The 21126-nt window shown below is 44.0% G+C and overlaps 1 protein-coding gene across 2 annotated transcripts in view; it reads left to right on the plus strand.

Moving 5' to 3' along the window:
* Positions 1 to 1548: 1548 nt before the first annotated feature.
* The window catches only part of LOC108790560 (rho-related GTP-binding protein RhoC), a 62405-nt gene continuing 42827 nt past the window's right edge, over positions 1549 to 21126 (plus strand). The window contains exon 1 of one of the 2 annotated variants that reach the window (XM_018560850.1): positions 1549 to 1694. The gene's annotated coding sequence lies outside the window, so the exon portion shown is untranslated. The remainder of the gene's footprint in view (positions 1695 to 21126) is intronic. The other variant, XM_018560851.1, reaches the window with a different exon arrangement.

Genomic DNA, 21126 nt, shown 5'->3' on the forward strand with positions numbered 1-21126 from the left:
ATTTACACTGAGCGATTTATCGTGCGGTAATTCCCGCGATATCGCAGCTATTTACACACTTGGCGATTTGCAAATTGTGCGTTTTTCGCGCGATTTGCATTTTGCGCGATTTGTCGCGCAAATGCTTGCATCAAAAACTATTAATCGTGGCAAAATCCGCTCCAAAAAGGGTCCTGCTGTAGCGACACATGACCCGCGACAGCAGGACCCTTTTTGGAGCGGATTTTGCCACGATTAATAGTTTTTGATGCAAGCATTTGCGCGACAAATCGCGCAAAATGCAAATCGCGCGAAAAACGCACAATTTGCAAATCGCCAAGTGTGTAAATAGCTGCGATATCGCGGGAATTACTGCGCGATAAATCGCTCAATGTGAACGGGGCCTATGATGTAAAGGGGGACTCTGATATAAAGGGGGTCCTGATGTTAAGGAGGGCTTCTGGTGTGAAGAGAGCTCCTAATGTAAAGGGGGACACTGATATGAAAGAGGAGGTTCTGAAGTGAAGGGGGGACTCTGATATGAAAGAATGCATTCTGATGTGAAGTGAGGGGGGACTCTGATATGAAGAGAGGGGCTCTGTTTTGAAAGGGAGGACTCTGATATAAAGGGGGCCCTGATGTTAAGGAGGGCTTCTGGTGTGAAAAGAACTCCTGATGTCAAGGAGGGCTTTAAACTCAAGAGTATGCTTGCTGTGAAGGGGGGTTTATGATGTAAAGGGGGGCCCCTAGTTTGAGAGGGAAAACTGTGATGTGAAAGGGGTCTCCTAAAGTAAAGGGGTACTTTGATATGAAATGGGTATTCGGAGGTGAAAGTGGCAACTCGGATATGAAAAGGGGGTCTCTGATGTGAAAGAGGGGGCTCTGATATAAAGGCTGTCCTGATGTTAAGAGGGGCTTCTGGTGCGAACAGAGCTCCTAAAGTCAAGGGGGGCTTTTTAAGTGAAAGGGGCTCTTGATGTGAAGGGGTGTTTGTAATGTGAAGTGGGGCTCCTAGTGTGAGAGGGAAGACTCTGATGTGAAAGGGGGCTCCTAATGTGAAGGGGGATTCTGATAGGAGGGCTTCTGATGTGAAAGGGGGGGGAGGGGGGGGGGCTTTAATATAAAGGAAAAAGACAATTTTTTGTGTGATTTAGCATGGGGTCCTCCTTTTTCATTGGGGTGCCTCGAGATTTTGGAGGCGCCGTGACATAAAAAAGTATGAGAAACGCTGGTGTAGACCCTGGTATGAGTTCCAGGGATTGTGTGAATGAGCCCAGAAACGTGTGAGATAGGCTGTAAAATAAACAAAAGCAACATACATACACAACATGAAATACATAAACAAGCAGAAAAGAACTGCTCCTAAAACAAAACAATCATTCCTGTAAGATGTCTTCTTGAGTCCCCCGCACTGGAAGTTCCTGGAACCTGGCTGAAGATTTTTGAATCATAACATGGCCAACCTCCAGCGTTAAACAGGTTAATGAGCTTTCTTTTTTTCCCTTCCACCTCCTCTCCCACAATCCTTTGACAATGATGTCATGGTGAACCCTGAGGGGGTGGAGGATTTAATTCTTCCTCTAGCACACAGCTGCCCCTCCTTCCTCGGCTGAAGGCTGCAGTCTAGAGAGCAGGGAGTGGGAGACTGTGCCTGTCACTTGTACGGTTCTCTCATCTGAAGACACTGCAGTCCTTCCCCGGGTGAGCGATCCCAGGTGAGCCATCCCACATCGTCCATACTATAGGGGGGCGGGGAGGGGGGGGTCTGTCACCCCCTATTAGCACACCTCTCTAGACCACACCACACTACACTCACCCACCCAGGGGCTGCTCCTCTTCTGCTCTCTTATTTTTCTTACTAGGCTGAAGTTAGTTTTGGGAAGTCTGGTAAGTTTAGCTAGAGTCTAGTTTTGTCTGTGTTGTGTTCTAGTATCCACAGGTTATTGTGTGTTTACCCAGAGCAGGTAAACAAACCCTAGCCCCTGCATCCTTTTATTTTATTATGCTCCATAGCTAGTGGCAGTGTTGTGTTTATGACTTTAGTGTTTATTTGCTGTTTACATGATGAATGTGTGCATGTAAAATCTATTACATAGTCATCTTGGCTTGTAGGAGGCTGATGAATTGTACCGATGTGATTCCATTCCTGTCCTTGCCGGTTTGATAGCCTTGTATGTAAGGCTCAGGGTACACAGACATTTGTGCTTTTTGGGTTTGTTGGATATTTAATCCCCATTTACACTTGTGTAGCATGTGAATGTGTGCAAAATACTTCAATCTTGTAAGCATTCATGAAATGCATGAAGTGTGTTTGTGCACCAAGCATGACGCTGGAAGCTCCTAAAGGTGTGTGAGCGTCTCTACTGCGTTTGTCGCACATAGGGTAGCCTATTAAAAGGAATGGACTACACTGTCTGCAATAAATGCGGCGTGCATGTGTGAATGGGGGCTTAGGCAAGGTATTAACTTTGAACTGGGTATTATGCAGCAGAATACTCTACCGGGTACAGGGAGTCATCATTTAGATCGTATGATTAAGATCAAGAAAGGCTACTAACTATACTCGTTACAGTCCGACCATACAATTTCTGTACGATCAGCTTTAAATCTGCTTCCAGGTACAGGGAGTCATCGTTTCGATGATCGTATGATTAAGATCAAGAAAGACTTGGTGTACGCGTTATAATCCTACCATACCATTTCTGTATGGTCATCTTTAAATTTGCCAAAGCTATGTAATAACACCTACCTAAACGATCCTATGAGTTTGGATCTAATCAGGCAGGCCCTTGCATCACATACTTGTTGGTGGATCTAAAGGAGAGTGTACAATCAGATTGACATATGAGGTGAGTTTAAGACAGTAGAGCCATACAGGTTATGGTGGACAAATGAATATAAAATTCATGAGCCAGTCTACCCAACCCAAGAGCCAGCAGGTTTTTTTTTTTTTTTTTTAATGAGCTAGCTCCATTGACAATGGCTAGAGAGAACCTCAAAAAGTTAGCCCCTGGCTGTAATTTGGAAGGAGCCATGGCTATCTGCTCCTGGGATTTGCTCAGCCTTTGGCTACAGTGAGAAGGTACTAAAGCAATGAAGCCATTGCTGGTTCGATCCTGTTGTAAAGACTTGCGACGGAGCTCAAATGGCACTGAAGTGCAGAACGCTTGGACGATTCCAGTGTGGCGCCAAACCTCGGGCAGCCACCATTCCCTTATAATATTGAGTTTGCTTGCCTTATGTCCACTATGTGTTTTTTGTGCTGACGCTTTGTGACTTGTGCTCAGGGGACTGGGAGTAACCCACACCCTTCTTCTTTATGTTTATCTGAAACCAGTTTGCCTTGTAGTGACGGGGAGGACAGGAGTGTCCTGTGTAGAAGTGGCATCCAGGGCGACCAAAAAGGGGTGGAGGCTGCTGGAGGATTGGAAGGAGTGGGGAGGGAGACGGCTGGGAGGTGCACTTGCTTTGTACACAGTCTGCTTGGGAAGCTCGCTGTCAGTTTCCAAGGAAACCAGTTTAAATAAGTTTTCTTTCCCTCTCAGCTCTTATGATCTAGTCCTCAAAGGGTTAATGTTGCGGACCGTGTTTTATTTTTTATTTTTATAAAGCGTAACTTGAAATTTGAGTTTTTGTTTTTTTTTTCTTTCCCCTTTTGAAGCAAATGGAATATAAAGACAAGATATCATAGGATTTTGAAAGTCCTTTTGCAATATGCTATGCAGTAAATGATCTAGGTAGTCATTTTGTAGAAGAATGGTCGTGTTCCCTCAGGGTGGTAACTTAAACTCTGCGCACAAGTCGGGAAATAATCCATGTTGTTCAGACCAAATTGCATCAGTAATTTTTTAAAGGAGTGCTTGGAAAGCTCAGTGATGCATGGTTATGTCTAAAAGCTGGCCATACACTGGTAGATTTCCAAACGAACGCTCATATGAAACGTTTGATAATGCCATCGGACACTTGACGAATGGCATTCAAAATTTCAGATTAATATTTAATTTTTGGATTGAATGGAGTTTCTTAAGTTAAAAACCACATTCACTTTTAGAATTTTTTGTTCCGAAAAATGTATCTACCCTGCTCCTTCCATTTGACCCCATTAACAACTAAAAAAAAAAAAAAATCCAAAAAGGATTTTTTTTTTTCTTTCAATTAAAATTCTACAGGTGTATGGCCAGTGTTATAAATGTACATACTCCAGAGGATACTTACGGTATTGGAGCATCCCATTGCGTACTTTTTAAACCTTGGTTAGGCCTCATTCACACAGAGTAGAGTGGGGTCGTACAGATCCGCGCGGCGTACACGGCAGTATCGGTCCGTTCCATGGAAGGACAGGTGCTGCGTGTGATTGTACGCAGCAGCTGGTTCTTCCCTATGGGAGGACGCGGCCATACGCTGTCGTACGTTCTCCCGAGCTGAACATCCGTGCGGGTGTCCATACTTAAAGGAGAACTATGAGATGAATGATTTCCACTCACCTCATAGTTCTAACCGACCTGTGACAATGAGACTGTCACAGGTCGGCTCAGTAGATCGGGACGTGAGCGAACACATACCGGCGTTCGCTCACCTCTCGATCCTGCCACGGCTCTCTGCCGTGACAGGGGAGGGGCTGGATTCCCCTCTCCCCGCTCCGATCCGCCAGCGCTGACTGACGGAATGGACGGGGGGAGGGGGCGGGTACAGCTGGCTCTGCCTCTAGATAGGCAGAGCCAGCTGTCACTCACGCAGCTGGGCGGATCTTGACATCAATGTCGGGATCCGCTCCGGCTGCCGCGTCTCAGTATACTGAGCTTAGGGTAAGGGGAGGACGCTAGTTTGTGTCCTCCCACTACCCTAAGGAGAACTATGGGGAAAAGCTCTGACCCCATAGTTCTCCTTTAACCACTTGAGCACTAGTCTGTAATACCCCTTCATTATTAGGCCAGTTTTCAGTGCTGTGATAGTTTGACTGACGATTACTCAGTCATGCGACGCTGTGCCCAAATTCATTTTACATTTATTTTGCGTTCTACAGGGGAATTCAGGTTCCAAATTCTAGCGCTAATATAGCCGAAGAAGTGCCTGCCCCAAATTCTAAAACATGCAGTGATGTTTTCTGGATCTCTACTGACTCTGCACCAAATGCATGTAGTTCTTGTTTGCGCCATATTTCATTCTGATCCATACTGAAATCCAACAGTTCGGTAATAAAAAAAAAAAAGAAAAGTGATGCAATGTAAGAGGAAGTACTTTTTGGCGTAACTAGTCTGTTGCACGTTCATAGTGTGTATGTCTGTTGCAGCATGCAACACATACCTCAGATGTGACATTCCTTGAAACTGAGATCTGTCTCAGACACATGTGGCACTTTGGACAGAGATGGGACTGATTCAGTGTTCATATATCTGTCCCAAAGTATTCTCACGCTGCTTCCCACAGCTCAGTTTTGACAGCTGCTCACAGAAGGATCCATCATGTATATGTCTGAGGCCGAACACTGTCTGTGTGTGGCTGTCAAGACTGAGCTGCGGGAAACAGCGTATGAGGGCACTCAGCTCCTGTAAAAATGGCATCCATAAGATGCCCATTTTCATGGGAATGTGGGGACTTTTTAGTTAGTGCGTTTTTGGGCGTTTTTACAGTGTTTTTATATTTCAGCGCACTGCCCCTTTAAGAGAATCCAACTGTAACTTTTTTGGCGGCAAAAAACTTTATTTTGGCGGGAAAACATAGCCGCGAGAATATATGGCAGTTTGAATTGATGCCCTATATAAAGAGGTGCCGCTAAGATTGAAACATCCAGTTGGGAATCCACAGTTGGAATCCAGTTTTAGAAGCTTCCCTCCCCCCCTCCCTAGTCGCTGTATTTTTATGTGGTTTGTCACCTCAGGAGGGGACTATTCCCTTGGCTGATATATTGCTCGAGTTTCGAAAACTGGGCATTATGGTGGAAGTTTACAAATTTTATTGGTTGATTATTAGATTGATTAGTAGAGTTTGATTTAATATTAATGCAATAAAAATGCCGCGGCCAATTAATGCCATTTTAAATAAAATAAGTGTTTATTTAGAGTTAATATAAACATATGTCACCTACAGTCCCATGTGTCTCCATAAACTGCCTGCACGTTTCTTCCTGAAGCTCAAGCATCAAAAGTGGCCCTTCATGCTATACAGGGCAACACTCCCTGTGTGAATGAGGCCTAAGGTCTCATTCACACCTAGGCGTATTGCATATGCGCGTCTGTCGCACGGTTTTTTACCGCGATTCGTGGTAAAAAAGTCGCGCGACCCCGAAGGCTACTTGGCTGTATGCCAATGGAAACGCGCAACAAAACGGCCCAAAGTAGTACATGTACTTTTTCAGGCGTGGGCCGTTTTGTAGCGCGTTAGGGACGGGCGGAAATACGCCAAGGTGGGAACGAGACCATTGAATACAATGGGATTTATATTTTTGAGCGTTTTGTAGAGCGTTCGTCGAGCGTAGAACGCGCTACAAAACGTTCAGGTGTGAACGAGGGCTTTAAGGGACCCACTAAAGCCAAATAGTTGCAGAAAAACTTCACCCCAATCATTGGTGGACAGTGGCAATTTAAGGGCTATTTCACACCAGAACTGCGTGAGTTTGTGCAATGCAATGTGTTTTGCTGTGATTTTGCCACAATTTTACCATACTTGATGCGGTTTTTTTTGACAGGGGGTGTTGCTTAAAATGACATTTCAGGTGCATTCCAGTGCGTTTGCATGCATTTTTTATGCATTCCGATGCAGCTGAAATAGGGCAAGCAGTATTTTTTCTGACTGCATTGGAATGGACTGCACTGGTGTAAATAGAGCACCAGAAATCCCATAGGAAAACACTGTGATTATATCTTGTCTGCAGTAGCCAAACCAAACGGACTGCATCACAACTTCATCTGGTGTGAACCAGCCCTTAAAGGAGAACTATGAGGTGAGTGTTTCTCACTCATCTCATAGTTCTAGCCGACCTGTGACAATGAGTGTCACAGGTTGGCTCAGTAGATCGGGAGGTGAGCGAACATATACTGGCGTTCGCTCACCTCTCGATCCTGTCACGGCTCTCTGCCGTGACAGGGGAGGGGCTGGATTCCCCCCTCCCCGATCCGCCAGCGCTGACTGCCGGAACGGACGGGGGAGGGGGCAGATACAGCTGGCTTTGCCTCTAGATGGGCAGAGCCAGCTGTCACTCACGCAGCTGGGCGGATCTCGACATCGATGTCGGGATCCGCTCCGGCTGCGGCGTCTCAGTATACAGTGAGCTGTAGCTCCCTATATACTGAGCTTAGGGTAACGGGAGGACGCTAGTTTGTGTTCTCCCGTTACCCTAAGGAGAACTATGGGGAAAAGCCCTGACCCCATAGTTCTCCTTTTAACCCCCACACCACCACCACAAAATTCAAATAAAAAACAAAACTATCCTATAATCATTGGTAGTCTGTGCCAATTTTAAAGAGGAACTTTTCTACAAACATACTTCCTAGATAATGGCAAGCTTTTTATTCTTTGCACACCTTATTTTTCTTTCTTCTCACAGTTGCCATTTATTTTAAGGACAGACTAAAGGAGAACTATGAGGTAAGTGCTTTTCACTCAGCCTCATAATCTTAGCCGACCTGTGACAATGAAACTTTCACGGGTCGGCTCAGTAGATTGGGAAGTGAGCAAACGCATACCAGCGCTCACTCACTTCTCGATCCTGTCACTGCAGAGAGACGTAACAGGAGAGTGACTGGATTCTCCCCTGGGGAGAGGGGGCAGGTACAGCTGGCTCTGCCTCTAGATAGGCAGAACCAGCTGTCGCTCAGCAGTTGGGCGTATCCAGGCATAATTGTCGGGATCCGTTTCAGCTGCGGCGTCTCAGTATACCGCGAGCTGCAGCCGCTAGTTTGTGTTCTCCCGTTACCCTTCGGAGAACTATGGGGAAAAGCCCTAACCCCATTGTTCTCCTTTAATATATCTCTTTTTTTACTTCCTGGATCTCTGGCACATGTGACTAGGACATGTGACCATGCACATCATCTCGGGGGAGAAAAATGCCTTTCCCCGAGAATTTGTGAGATTACAGATGATATTTCCTAGCAATGCCCTGCTGATGTAACCTTCCCAGGATGTCATGCTTGGGCACGATTACATTTTGTGCCAAAATGGACCAGGAAGTAGGAAAAAATAAACGAAGTAAAATAAAATGTTTAACTAATGAACGTAAGATAATTTCATATCAGCATGCAGAGTTGTATGCTGATGTGAGTCTTCGTCAAAGGGGGTAAAGGTCCACTTTAATCTACTGCTGATGATCACTTCCTTCTTGCAATCCTCCTTCCTCCGTTGTTAACCTCTTGCCGTCCGCCCGTAGTAAAAAAACGGACGGACGGCACTGCAGCATCTGCGGGTTGATTTGGGCTAAATGTTTGTAAATACAGGCAGTGATTGTTTCACAGCTATCACAAGGTACAGAGATACTCTGATTGGCTTTCTAGATTTTGCCTGTCATCTGTGGTGCCTAATGAATGATCACAGGCATTTAAAGGGTGCACTGGCTGCCTGTGCATGTTTTCTGCAGTGCCATTGAAATGGTGTAGTAGTAAAGTAAGGTAGTAGTTCACTTGGAAACGTCTCTAAATCTTCCCAGTTCCTCTTATTTGTTCAGTTTTTTTCTCTCCCTACTCTGTTCACATCCTGTAGACTATTTATATGAACTGTGGATGTCTGTGTACTCCAGTGCTGGCTGAACAATAGTTTTGCTGCGGTGACAACAGCAAAAGGCACCAACGCCTGTTTGCAGCTCAACAATAGGAAGTTTCTTGCTGTTAGGATCCTCGGGTATGATTTCATTGAAATGTAGGAAAAATTCATTCATTTTTTCGATATTACAGGGGCATGTGAAGCACTATATTTGATTTACCCCTTTACTTGTCAAGCCAAAAGTACTACACTGTGGCAGTAATGGGCTGTAAACAAGCTCAGTAGCAGGTTTGTCTACATTTTGTTCAGCAGGCTCCTGGCCTTATCATATAAGTGGTTTGATAAATGTAATATTAAAGATCCCCTGCCCCATGCTCGTACACACACAAATGCACCTAGGAAGCACATGTGTATGTAAGCATCGATTGAGCAACACATATTGGGTATCGCTATGTAATCGGAGTGAGAAATAATTCTTTATTTACAGTTAACTCTTAGGGCTTGTTCACATCAGTGGGTGTGAATTATGATTTGCGTAACGCGCATGCGCTGGTATGTGTGGTTCAAGCATGCTCTGATGCATTGTTCAAATGCATCGCAGTGCTTAATTATTCTCATTCAGTCTGAGTGCATTGCGTAAAAATGCAATATGTCCTATGTTTTTCTCCGCACACACAAATGCAGCAAGGTGGCGTGAACTTAGGCAATCAGACAGAAGGCAAATTGCCTTGGCTATGCAGTGCTGACACACCCTAATGTGGCTGGTGTGAATCGGTGAACTGGAAGGGCTAGTTCACACCAGCCCCAATTTGGACTGGATAGCATCCAGGCCGGCTCACTGTGTTGTGGGGCGTGGTGGTGCATTGAAGTCAATGGTACTGCAGCCACACCCCTGGCCACTGGAACGCAGGCACCGATGATGCCGGGGGGCGTGGCTGCGGTGCCATTGAACTGGTACTTTTGCAGTTTGGAATACATGACAGTCGCTGGATGACCATTTGTGTGCATTCAAAATCAGCTTGAAGCAAGTCAAAGTATTGAAGCAAGACCATTGGCCTTGAACGCATACTGCCTTTGACCTGCTTCTGAGTCTAACTGCTATGTGCATACACCCTAAAACTCATTACTATAAGGTTATGGTATATGTGCTGTGATACTAATAATCTTCTTTTGTAATCTTGTGGTTTTTTTTTTTTTTATGTTAGCGTTTTTTGCTTCTTTAGCATGGCTTCGGGACGTGTGAATGACTGCATTCTTTTACCATTGCAGACTTTGGTATCCTCAACTGTGTATATCTGTCATAGTGGCTCAAGTGACTTCCACAAATCATACCACAGGCAGGCAAAAATAATTCTCCCAGAAATATATTTTGCAGGAACATCAAATAATTGTCAGCCATTTATGTAAATACTGTCCGCAGTGGCTTGCAGATAGATGGCTGAGCATAAATAACTTGTTGTTTTGGCAAGCTGGAATGAGGGCAAATAGTTCAAACATAAATATGAGCACTTTATTTTTAAGCGGAGTTGTGAAGTGCTCTTTTTATTTTGACTTACTCCTGAGAAATAATAGCAGTGTAGAATCCACTTGGCAGAGAGGGGTGATTTACTAATATTTCAGTTTTAATTGATGCTGGGAGGTAAAGCTGAACTTCAGGCACATGTAAAAACACAACTTAATGCACTTTGTTGTATTCCTTTTTTATTTTAACTAGCATAAGTACCTTAATATGTATTGATATCAGCCTCCTGTCACCATTTGCACAGTGACCTTTAGACTGGGAGAGGGATAGGCACCACTAATACAGGGGTGTGGGCATTAAAAAACAAAACAAAACCTACTTGTCCAGTAAAGTGGGGGCCCAATCTACTTGTCCCTCATAACAATCTCTTTGCTGTGGTACAAAAAATTGTTTTAACCAAAGCTGTATTTAACCGTGCTAATAAGCGCTTCTCATCAGGTGACCACACTGACCAATGAGTGCTCACAATTTGTGAATTAAATTCAAAATCCATAGCGCAGGGCTGCGCTGGATGGCAGTAACGGGTAGGGACCGTTCACCAAAAGGTAAATATAGCGGGGGGGGGTCCAGATTCCAGAGGGTAATTTTGTTTTCCAAAATTACTTGGGAAAGTGAACTTGCCCTTTAATGCACATAGTGCGTGTTAGAGAGCGCTGCTGCCCGGCTACCACAATATGGCACACAATGCAGTGCAATGCATACATGCACTCAGCATACACACACCCACTACCCTATGTGTGCGTTTATTCGCAAGCAGATGGCAGGGGCAGCGGGGTTGGTTTTAATCTTTAATTTTTTTTGTACTTTATCACTTTTTTTTCACTTAACTTTATTGCTGTCACACGGGCTAACAAGCCTCCTTGTAATAGCATTTGGAGGTAACCGTTTCTTTTTATGGAGTCTGCCCTCCAATACAGCATTGTACTCGATCTCTACAGCTGACACAAGTTTTGTGAGCACAGCTCTCCTGTCTCGTTGATCACACAGAGCAAATCGGGGAACAGTATAGCAGCCCAGATCACTTGTACAAAGCAAGCTTCCCTGCTCTACATTAGCCCTACTTGCCTACTGCAGGAGTAAATGTGGAGAGAAAAAAACACAGGCTGTGTAGCTACTCTCCCACTGCAAGGATTAAGTTTGTGTTTTTTTTTGCGTTCTAGCAAAGCCATTCTTGGTATGTGAAAGTTTGGCTTTAGATATACTTTAACTTGCAATTTAACCAGTGTTTCCTTAGGGATTGGAAAGTCCTGTGCCAAGTCAAGTTACAATCACCACTTTTCTTCCACTGTTGACCTCCCCGTCTCAAAATGCTACTTTCCCGGTTGTCACGTTGACTTTTGTGGCTGTAATACTTTCTGGTCCACCAAGATGCAGTATGAACCAGAAAGCCAGCTCTGACTATGCTGCCTGTGTACATATTGCATGTTGGACTTCTCAAAGATTGAAGGCTGCAACAGTTTACCCAGTTTACCCACAAGCATTTTTAGAATGGAAGGGCAGCAATGACAGAGCACATACTTCTCTCTTGACATATAATGGATCGGAAGGCTGTAAATCAGTGAGTCATAAAAGTAACAAATGAAAATGATATGGAACACTTGCACAAACCCAACATGTTGAGTAATATGCGGTATCGCTGTGAGAGGTCTTTGAACTGCAGCCTGCCTGAGCTGGTGACATTCATGCTAGCCTCGCATATAGCTGTTGAGCTGTTCATTGTGAAAGTGGAAACGTCCTGCTTCTGTACTCTGACGATGGTAGACTGCCAGGTGAGAGATTTCAAAAGCATTGTTGAAGTCCATTTTAATACAAGGGAAGCATGTAATTGTTAGTTTATGTACAGCAAACATTTTTTTTTTCTTTTAGTAGAGTAGGGGATCACTAGAACATTTGCTGCATGGTTACTGCTATCCAAGGATCCCCCACTTTGTCCTACCTTATTTTGGTTGCACCCGGCAGGAAGTGAGTCAGTCTCAATAGGGAAGTCTAGAGCTAGTCAGCTGTATTTTGTAATGGGGACACGGGCAGTTTCCTCACTTTAGGCTCCATTCACAAAGCTAAAACAGCAGGTAAAAGATATTTCTTTAAAAAAAAAAAAGTGACAGTTCCTATCCTTTGGGATTTGAAAATGAGCCACATGGCTAAAACAAAGATCTCTATCCTCGTGGCGCATAGTCTGCCTTTTGAAAGAAAATGATGTATGCACACACAATAATGAAAAAAATAAATAAAATGTGCGTATTTAATTATATGCAATTGTACCTGAAAAGCATTACAACTGCATACTAGGTAATGGCACCCTAGGCACGTCCGAGTGTGAGCGCATGGGATAAACGCAGAATGCATGTTGCCAAACTTGCGCTATGTACTTCTTTTTCCCGATTAGCGCTCGTCCTGGTACTCAATGAGGTTGTGCTCCAAACGTGGAAAACAGTCTTGCAAACGCGCAGGAATGCATATTCCAGCTACGCCCCAGTGTTAATGGAGCCTTAAGTTGTAAATGAGCTGTAAAACAAACCATCACTAATCTCTCTTGCTGCATTTACTGTGAAGTAATTCATCCTAGAAGGTCTCAAGACTGAAGGCTTCAGTTGATTTCTAACTGTTTGAGAACCTGCTGTGTGTTTACACACAGGCTGCCAAGTTTCCGCTGCCATGTAAAATAAAGGTGCCCATACACCTGCCGATTATTGTACGATAATTGCGGGTGATCCCGCGATCATACGATAATCGGCAGGTGTTTGGAAGGCGTGCGACCGTTGCTACCGTACGGTCGCACGTCTTTTGTCTTCCGAGCACGCTTGAAAACCTGCTGAAAATCATAAGATTTTCACTGGGATAGTGGCGTGCTTGGAAGACAAATGCTGAATGGGCCGGTGTGCGCACACTGCCCGCTTAGCATTGGAATCATCGGGAGCCCTCAGCGGGGCGGGCTTGCGATGATCGCAAGTACGATCTGCCTGTCCAAGATGGGCAAATCGTACAAGATTTTAATTACCTTACAACCATTGCACAACTAAAGTCGTGCGATGTTTGTAAGTAAAGGTGCACCAAAATGGAAATTTTAAAAACAAAACAGAAATAAAAAAAAATTGTCAGGCCGAAACCAATACCGGAAAGGTTTTTTTTAAAAAAAATTCAATTTTTTTAAATATTTAATTTTTATTTTTTGTTCATTTTTTATTAAATATTTTTATTTTTTACTTTTAGGGGCTTTGGGGAAATTTTAGGGGCCTAAACAGACCCCTGATATTTCCCTTTTTAAAATAGAAAAAGAGATTGAGAACACAAATTCCTCTATCTCTTTTTCTGTGTCCCCTGTTATCAATGAACAGGAATCCTCTGAGTGTTCCTGTTCATTGATAACATGAGAACATTGTTTACTATAACCACAACTATGAATGAACAGGAGGTGATGTAGATCACTCCCATTCATTCATAATTGAGGATACAGTTAACATACCATGTCCTCAATTATGTACAAACACTCAGTGATCACTGATCGCTGAGTGTGTGTACCTTGCTCTTCTCTCTGACAGCTGTCACAGGAGGCTGAGCGAGCGGTGTAGGGAATAAAGCTCAGCCTCCTGTGACAGCGCTGTCTCCACCCACACACCGCTCTGCCGGACTGTGATAGGTGGCTGAGCGGTGTGGGAGGAGATGCCGGCCGCTCACTGCCTTCTCCTACCACAACGCTTGACCGGCTATCACAGTTTCTCTCCTCCCGGCTGGGACATAGAGCAGCGCCCAGCGGGGAGGAAAGAAAGCAGGGATGCACTGATGAATCGGCAGGAAAATGGCACTTTCGGCATTATGCCAAAAGTGCCATTTTCGGCTGATATGTTTCGGCGGCCGATATATTGGTGCATCCCTAGTTGTAAGGTGTATGGCCAGCTTTAGGGGAAATAAGTTGTGATTCCAGTGCTTCTGTGGGCTCATTCACACCAGATGCGTTGGTGCTGTGCTGGCCATTTTTTTCCAGCACAGCCCCAACACAAGACGAGCAACTTGCACTGTGTCGGGCACCACACACCGCTCCTGTGTGATTTAGCGCAGTGGCTGATGTGAATGGGCCCTTATGAGTCATTTCACCAAATTGCCTAAACCTACAACATCCAGTCAGATTGGTTTAAAGTACTTTTATTGTATGTTTAGGATACGCAAATATTTTAATCATCATATTATGAATTACTTTATATGGTTTACAAAGCATCTATAATATATTCTTTTGCTGTAGCCCTCCAACATTCCTTTGCAAATTTTTCTTTTTTAACCAGTTGACATCCGCGATGTTAAACCCCCTTCCCATCCAGGCCATTTTTCAGTATTCAGCGCTGCGGTACTTTGACTGACATTTATTCCGTCATGCAGCGCTGTACTGAAATTAATTTTATACCCTTTTTTGGGGACAGATAGAGCTATAAACCCTAAACAGCCCAGTTGATCGAAGATATTCAGAGGAAGTGGTGGATTTCACCTTCCTTGGGGAGACATGAGAAGCAAGTATGAACTCAATATAGTTTATCAAGCAAAATATTTAAAGGAGAACTATGAGGTGAGTGCTTTTCACTCACCTCATAGTTTAAAACTAGCGTTACCCGTTACCCTAAGGAGAACTATGGGGAAAAGACTTAACCCCATAGTTCTCCTTTAATTTCTTACTCTAGGCAAAGTATATAAAAGTGAATTTGTAAAGGACAATGTGGTGGTGGGGGATGAATTATTTTAAAATAACCAATTGGAATTAAACTGCTAATGATCGGACAACTATAAGAGAGAATCGGATTGCTATGGGCCAGATAGTACATGAGAGCAGTATCTTTGCTGTAGACAGTTGCAGGCTAGTGAAGTATTCCGCTTAGAAAAACTTGGTTTGAGAATTTGTGCAGAATTCGATGATCCTATCGGTTGAGGGAATTGCGAACCTTTTTAGAGATTGTACTGTAACTTGGAATTCTTCAGGAAGCTGAGCAGCATATCTGCTTTCTAGGCCAGAAGTCTTTGAAAAGCAGGCTTTTACTTACTCAGTGATTCTAGAGCAAGATAAGTCCAGGCATACAACTTAAACCCGTTGGAATGTAGCTAAAAGTACAAAATCCTCAAAATATTTGAAACCCTTTTTCCAAAGGATTTGTAACAGTTCAGTACCCCACACCCTCAAATCAGGAGAGTTATTCTTTGTGTGTATTAGTTATATAGTCTTATTACTGAATATCAAATCCTATACTGAAAATGTTGTTCTTTTGTATAAAGTAAAGCTCGGGGCAAATCAAATCTTAACCCTTGCAGTGAAGCTACCCCTACACTGCAGGGTGTTGGCAGTGCATGGCAATGCCACTACGTAGAGTGGCAAAATGGTCACCCAGGACTCTCCTCCAGAGGGGCTGAGCTCCAGGACGGAAGTAATTTTACCAGGATAGAGTTGGCTTTACAATTCTTTCTAGGTTTTCTCAATTAGAACTGGGATCCTGAAACTGGGAGATTTCTACGAGAAATGAGAGGGATGAAATCTCCATTCCTGGGTCCGGGCCTTAGGGGTGACCAGCACCGAATGATGGTGCACCTGTGCACAGCCCTTATGAAAAGGATGCTGGTTCAGTGTTCCAGCTGGAAGACGAGGGAGGTGTCTGTCCAGGAGTCAGGAGGGCTCCATCCTGGATACAGCCTGTGTGGCAAGTCTGCTGGATACAGCCATTGTGGCAAGTCTGTTGGATGCAGTCTGTTTGGGAGAGGTTTAAAGTAATAACCTGGAGTCGGTGAGACTTGGAAATAGGGCTGCAACAACTAATCGACATAATCGATTATAATCGATTATTGAAAAAGTTGTCAACTTTTTCAATAATCGATTAATCGGCTTCTGATCACAGTATTTTGTTTAAAGACAAAGCTAAAGTTATGTTCTTATGTTGGAGAAACCCCTGTGAGGAACAACTTGTGTGAACTTTTAAATTAAAGTGGACAAGAAGCCCTAAAAAGAACATGTTTGCGACTGGACTACGTCCTTAATGCGCTACCATTTGAAGCTAAATCTCACAAGGGGTTAAGTGCTTATTTTGTCCCATTTAAAATGCATTGGCTGAAATGTACTACAACGCATGTGAATGAGGCAGGCTGGGTGTTTCTGCAGCGCAACACACAACATAATTTGTTGCTACAGTGCTTCGCAACAAACATTTAGTTATTGTTATTTGCAATTGTTGTAGTTCTTGCATTGGGGAACGCACCTGAATGGACTTTAAAAAAAAAGCACATGCACTAGTGAGTTACCAAGTGTTGTGCTGCAGTGCAGCTACATTAGTAAGGTGTGTTGGGGTGCTATTCAGAATGCCGTTAAGTTATCGCAACGCATAGGTTTGAATCCAGCCTTAAACTACAGTACCCAACACTGTGAGGCCCTTTCACATGCCTGTTCTGAACGCTCTACCTGTCAGTTTTTCAGGCGGACCCGATTGGAGTCCCAATGCAAGTTTATGGGCAGCCATGGGTAAATGGACGAAAGTCTGTTTGCACCCAGTTACTGCTGTGATCCAGAAAGGATCTCTGTGCACGGATCCTCTCCTAATCGGCCCGTGTGAAAGGGGCCGAAGTAGGCGCCACATTTAAAATAAAAAAACAGCTTATCGCTTTTTAATTTCATCTAATGGCTCTAAGAATACTCTTCTACCTTTTTGCCTTGTGTGTGAATGCCTAATGTGTTGTTCAGACTTGTTTATGTATGCATGTCTAACAGCGTGTATTCATGTGCTCTGTGGGTGTGAGAGGGTTTCTTTTAATAAAGGTCAGAGGAGGGCTGACAAGCCTCTTCTGTGAAAACACAGGAAATCGCAGACTCTTGATTTAGTTATCGGGGATTTAGGATACCCAGATAGACTATATTGCCAAAAGTATTGAGACACCCCTCCAAATCATTGGATTCAGGTGTTCTAATACCCTCCATGGCCGCAGGTGTATAAAATGAAGCGCCTAGGCATGCAGACTGCTTCTACAGACATTTGTGAAAGAATGGGTTTCTCTCAGGAGCTCAGTGAATTCAAGCGTGGTACCGTGATAGGTTGCCACTATGGATGTCCCGATACCATTTTTTCAAGACCAAGTACAAGTAATGCCCCTCAGGGACTTGCCGATACCAATTACCGATCCTTTTTCTTAAAGGGACATGTGACCTTTTATTCTAAAACAAAACAGACTCATGATTTTAGGGCAGTTTATTTATAATTATGAAGAATTGTAACTCAATCCATGATTATGCAGCAACAAGCAATAGAGGACTACAGATCCCATCACTCCATGATTCTACAGCAATTATATATGGCTGTGTGTGGTCTCATCTGGGATGCATTTGGGTCTTCCCAGGGCTGCACACTAGGGTCCTGCGATCTAAGAGCTTGTTAAGATCTGGGGGCTGAGAAAGAAAGAAGAGACAGGGAAGGGGTCCCAGGAGCAGGGTCTAATGGTGACTCAGCTGGCTCTGCTTCCTAGATAGGCAGAGCCAGCTGTCACATGCAGCTGGGTGGATCCAGACATAATTGTCGGGATCCGTTCCAGCTGCGGTGAACTGAGCTTTGGGTGACGGGAGGACGCTAGTTTGTGTCCTCCCGTTACCCTTAGAAGAACTATGGGGAAAAGCCCTAACCCCATAGTTCTCCTTTTTTAAGGCATCAGCATACCAAGACATTTTGGACAGGAAGTGCTCGGCGCGGAGTGATTCCTAGAGGATATTGGTGATTCAGGAATTCACAGATCTTTTGTCGCTGTATCTTAAATCCCCCTGCAGTGGTCCTGTGCTCACAAGATACAGGGGATCCCCAAGGACCACAAGGTAGGATCAGGGGGGGTCCTGGCAATAGACACCTTGGGAGTCTAATTCAGTTAATCGAGGAACCTAAATAGGGGGTGGTGAACCAAAATGCTTCATTAGAACAGGACCACCAGATACTCTACGTCAGGGATGGCCAAACTCCGGCCCTCCAGCTGTGGTGAAACAACAAATCCCATGAAGCATCTCTCTCCGGGAGTCGTGGCTGTGAGAATCTTACAAAGCCTCATGGGTTTCGCAGTTCCACCACAGCTGAAGGGCAGCAGTTTGGCCATCCCTGCTCTACCTGATGATTCCACCTGGCTGGTAAAAATTGGACTCTTTGCCATGTTGCCTGTTTGCTAGGTTTCTGATGGGGCTTTTTTTCTGAATATATGAAAACTTTTCCCACGCAGCACATTATTGGGGATCAGTGCATGTGACTGTAATCCAGCCTTTGTGATGGTCATCTCATGTCTAGATTTGCCATGGGTTTAATCTAGTATAGCTCCTTACTTACACATTATGTATTACCATGTTTGGCATGTTGCTCAGAAGCTAATGCAGGTGGTGGCAATGTTTTGTTTGTTACGAAACTTTGGGTTTTAATTGGGAACAGTTTAATTGAGTCTGCCATAAATAGACTGAATTTATAAAATGTTTTGACAGAATGCAGCATTGATTAAAGTCATGGGCAGCAGTCTGAAACAAGCAGTCTTTGTAATGCTCTTACATCTTCCATGCACAGCAACAGATCTGTGTAGCCTTTTCTACAGTCTTGAAGTCGGATTGTAATAATTATGTCAAGTGGGGAACTCAAGGAGATTTGTCTTCTGTAGGGACAGAAACTGATATTCTATGTTTTGCGATTGATCAACAGAAAGAAGACGCAGCCAAATGTAATCCTTCCTTCCTGTTATCATTATGTTTTTGTAGACAGCCCACATTTCTAAATTAACATTGTTTAGCATAATCAAAATCACTTACAATGGATGTTGTTTCTTGAGGTTTAAATGTTTTAGCTTCCTGCAGAATTAGCTGGTCCCCTAAACACTCGCCCTGATATCCTATTTTATGGTGGATCCTTTTTTCTTGCTGGGTCCATGGGAGCCACCCTTGTGTGTGCTAGTAAGCTGTATGTGTCTCTAAAAACTAGGGTTGCACAGATACCAAGTACAGTACTCGGTACAAGTACGAGTACATGTACCGATACTTTTGAGCTTCAAGACTAGACTAGAGAAAAATTCAAATATTAGGAGGCAGCTGTCATGTGTATGGAGCACACGGAGCTCCTGGGATTTGTACATCTCTGTTTTAATGTATGATTTTGTTTTTATAAATATAAATAAAGGGATGCACAGATACCAGTTTTGCGAGTACGAGTACTGGTACTTGCCGAGTACTTACAAGTACGAGTACTGATACGTTTTTGTTTATTGTCATGTGACAGTTTTTCTAAAACAATACAGACTAATGATTTCAGGACAGTGGTGGAGCGCCAGAGCCAGGTCCCAGCTGCAACTGCTGCAGCCCTGGTAGTTCTCGTGAAAATGCCAAATATCTGCACTGGTACTCGAAAAGTATCTGTGCATCCCTACTAAAAACACTCAGATACAGCAAGGCAAACAACTCCCCTGATCCCCATTCCTTCCTTCTCCAAGCTAGTAGATGGGACAGCTGCCGAAGACTGCGCCATCCCTTGAGATCTTCTACTGGGCAGGCCGTTCAGAGAAGTGAAGCTGAGAGTTGGAGCTAGCTGTTCTGAAACATGATGACTGTCCTTGGCCAAAATGTATATTTTCTATTTGTTTGATCTTGGGAGTGACTGCAAGAGATAAGCAGCAGTGACATGCAACAAAGGATAACTAGGGGAATGCCCTGAAAAATGCCATGCAGTCGTGAGTATAGTTAATGTGTATGGACAGGTGTGGCTAAAGGAGATCGGCAGCACTGCTAAGCAACAAAAGGAGGAAATAAAGTAATATATGACCATACCATGGGAATTGTGTGATACAACGCACCTTAGCAAACAGTCATTCTGTTTGGATGTACATATTGTTTGATTACTGGCCATGGATACCTATTAGAGTGACATCTGTGATCATTTTTGGCAATATGCAAAGTTAGAAGTCCTGGCACTTGCAGCTTCTGAGCTTCTGTCACCTTTCCTCAGTTTCCCATCCACACAGTGCTGTGTAGAACAGTGTCAGCTTGTATCATTGTCAGGCCTGCTGCACTTTACTCTCTCCTCGCCATATATATGAACTGGCTACTCCCTGCTGTAACTACCCAGCGACTGTCGGCCTCCCTTTCCACTTTCTTCATTGACAACTCCTGCCACGAGTCTGCCAGCTTTGCTAACTGGTATCTTCCCTGGCATGGTCCCAAGGGAGCAGCAAAAAAGAGTGATCGCTCTCATTTGTCCGGTTACTCTGCGTATGGAGCCACTGCAGCCTCTGTTGTGATCTTTTGTCCCATTAGCGGCTTCAGCATATTTCCTCTCCCCACACACTATTCACACACTGTGCTCTCCATTTTATCCACTAGTTCCCAGTGGAACTGGTTGCTAGAGGCAAGTTTTTTTTTTTTTCTTCACTCGCCATGGTGGCCTCGTGACCGGGAATTGTCCACCTGTGAGTAAAAGCTAAACCTTGGGGCAGATGTTACACAGTTTGAATGGAACTCTGTATTCATTAATTCATAATTAAATGCATTTTTGATATGCAACCAGTGTACCTATCTGAAATTGACTTCGTATTAGCCTCTTGGATTCCCGTATGGCACAACTCAGACTGGGAGAAGCTTTCAATCGTGCTGCTTTGCTCATGTGCTTATAAGGGATATGTTGATAGGGGGAGAGAACAGAGTGACAGGTGAACTCCTTAGTCTGCTGCATTAGTCACATGCTGGGGGAGGCACCAGTTCTGTAAGTGCTGCCTAACTGCAGCATAGAATGATCAGGTCTCCTGCCGTGCCAGACAAGGCTGTGCTATGTAAATCTCAGGACTGACTGGGCAGAAATAGATTTAAAGTAGATGGCAATTCCAAATACTCTGCACTGACCGCTATTCCGGCATTGATGGCACCACTATCCGCAACTTATTGCTAATATATCCCTTATTTTATAGTCTATAAATGT

The sequence above is a fragment of the Nanorana parkeri genome, unplaced genomic scaffold, assembly GCF_000935625.1.
Source record: "Nanorana parkeri isolate BGI_ZX_2015 unplaced genomic scaffold, ASM93562v1 scaffold481, whole genome shotgun sequence".
Lineage (NCBI taxonomy): Eukaryota > Metazoa > Chordata > Amphibia > Anura > Dicroglossidae > Nanorana > Nanorana parkeri.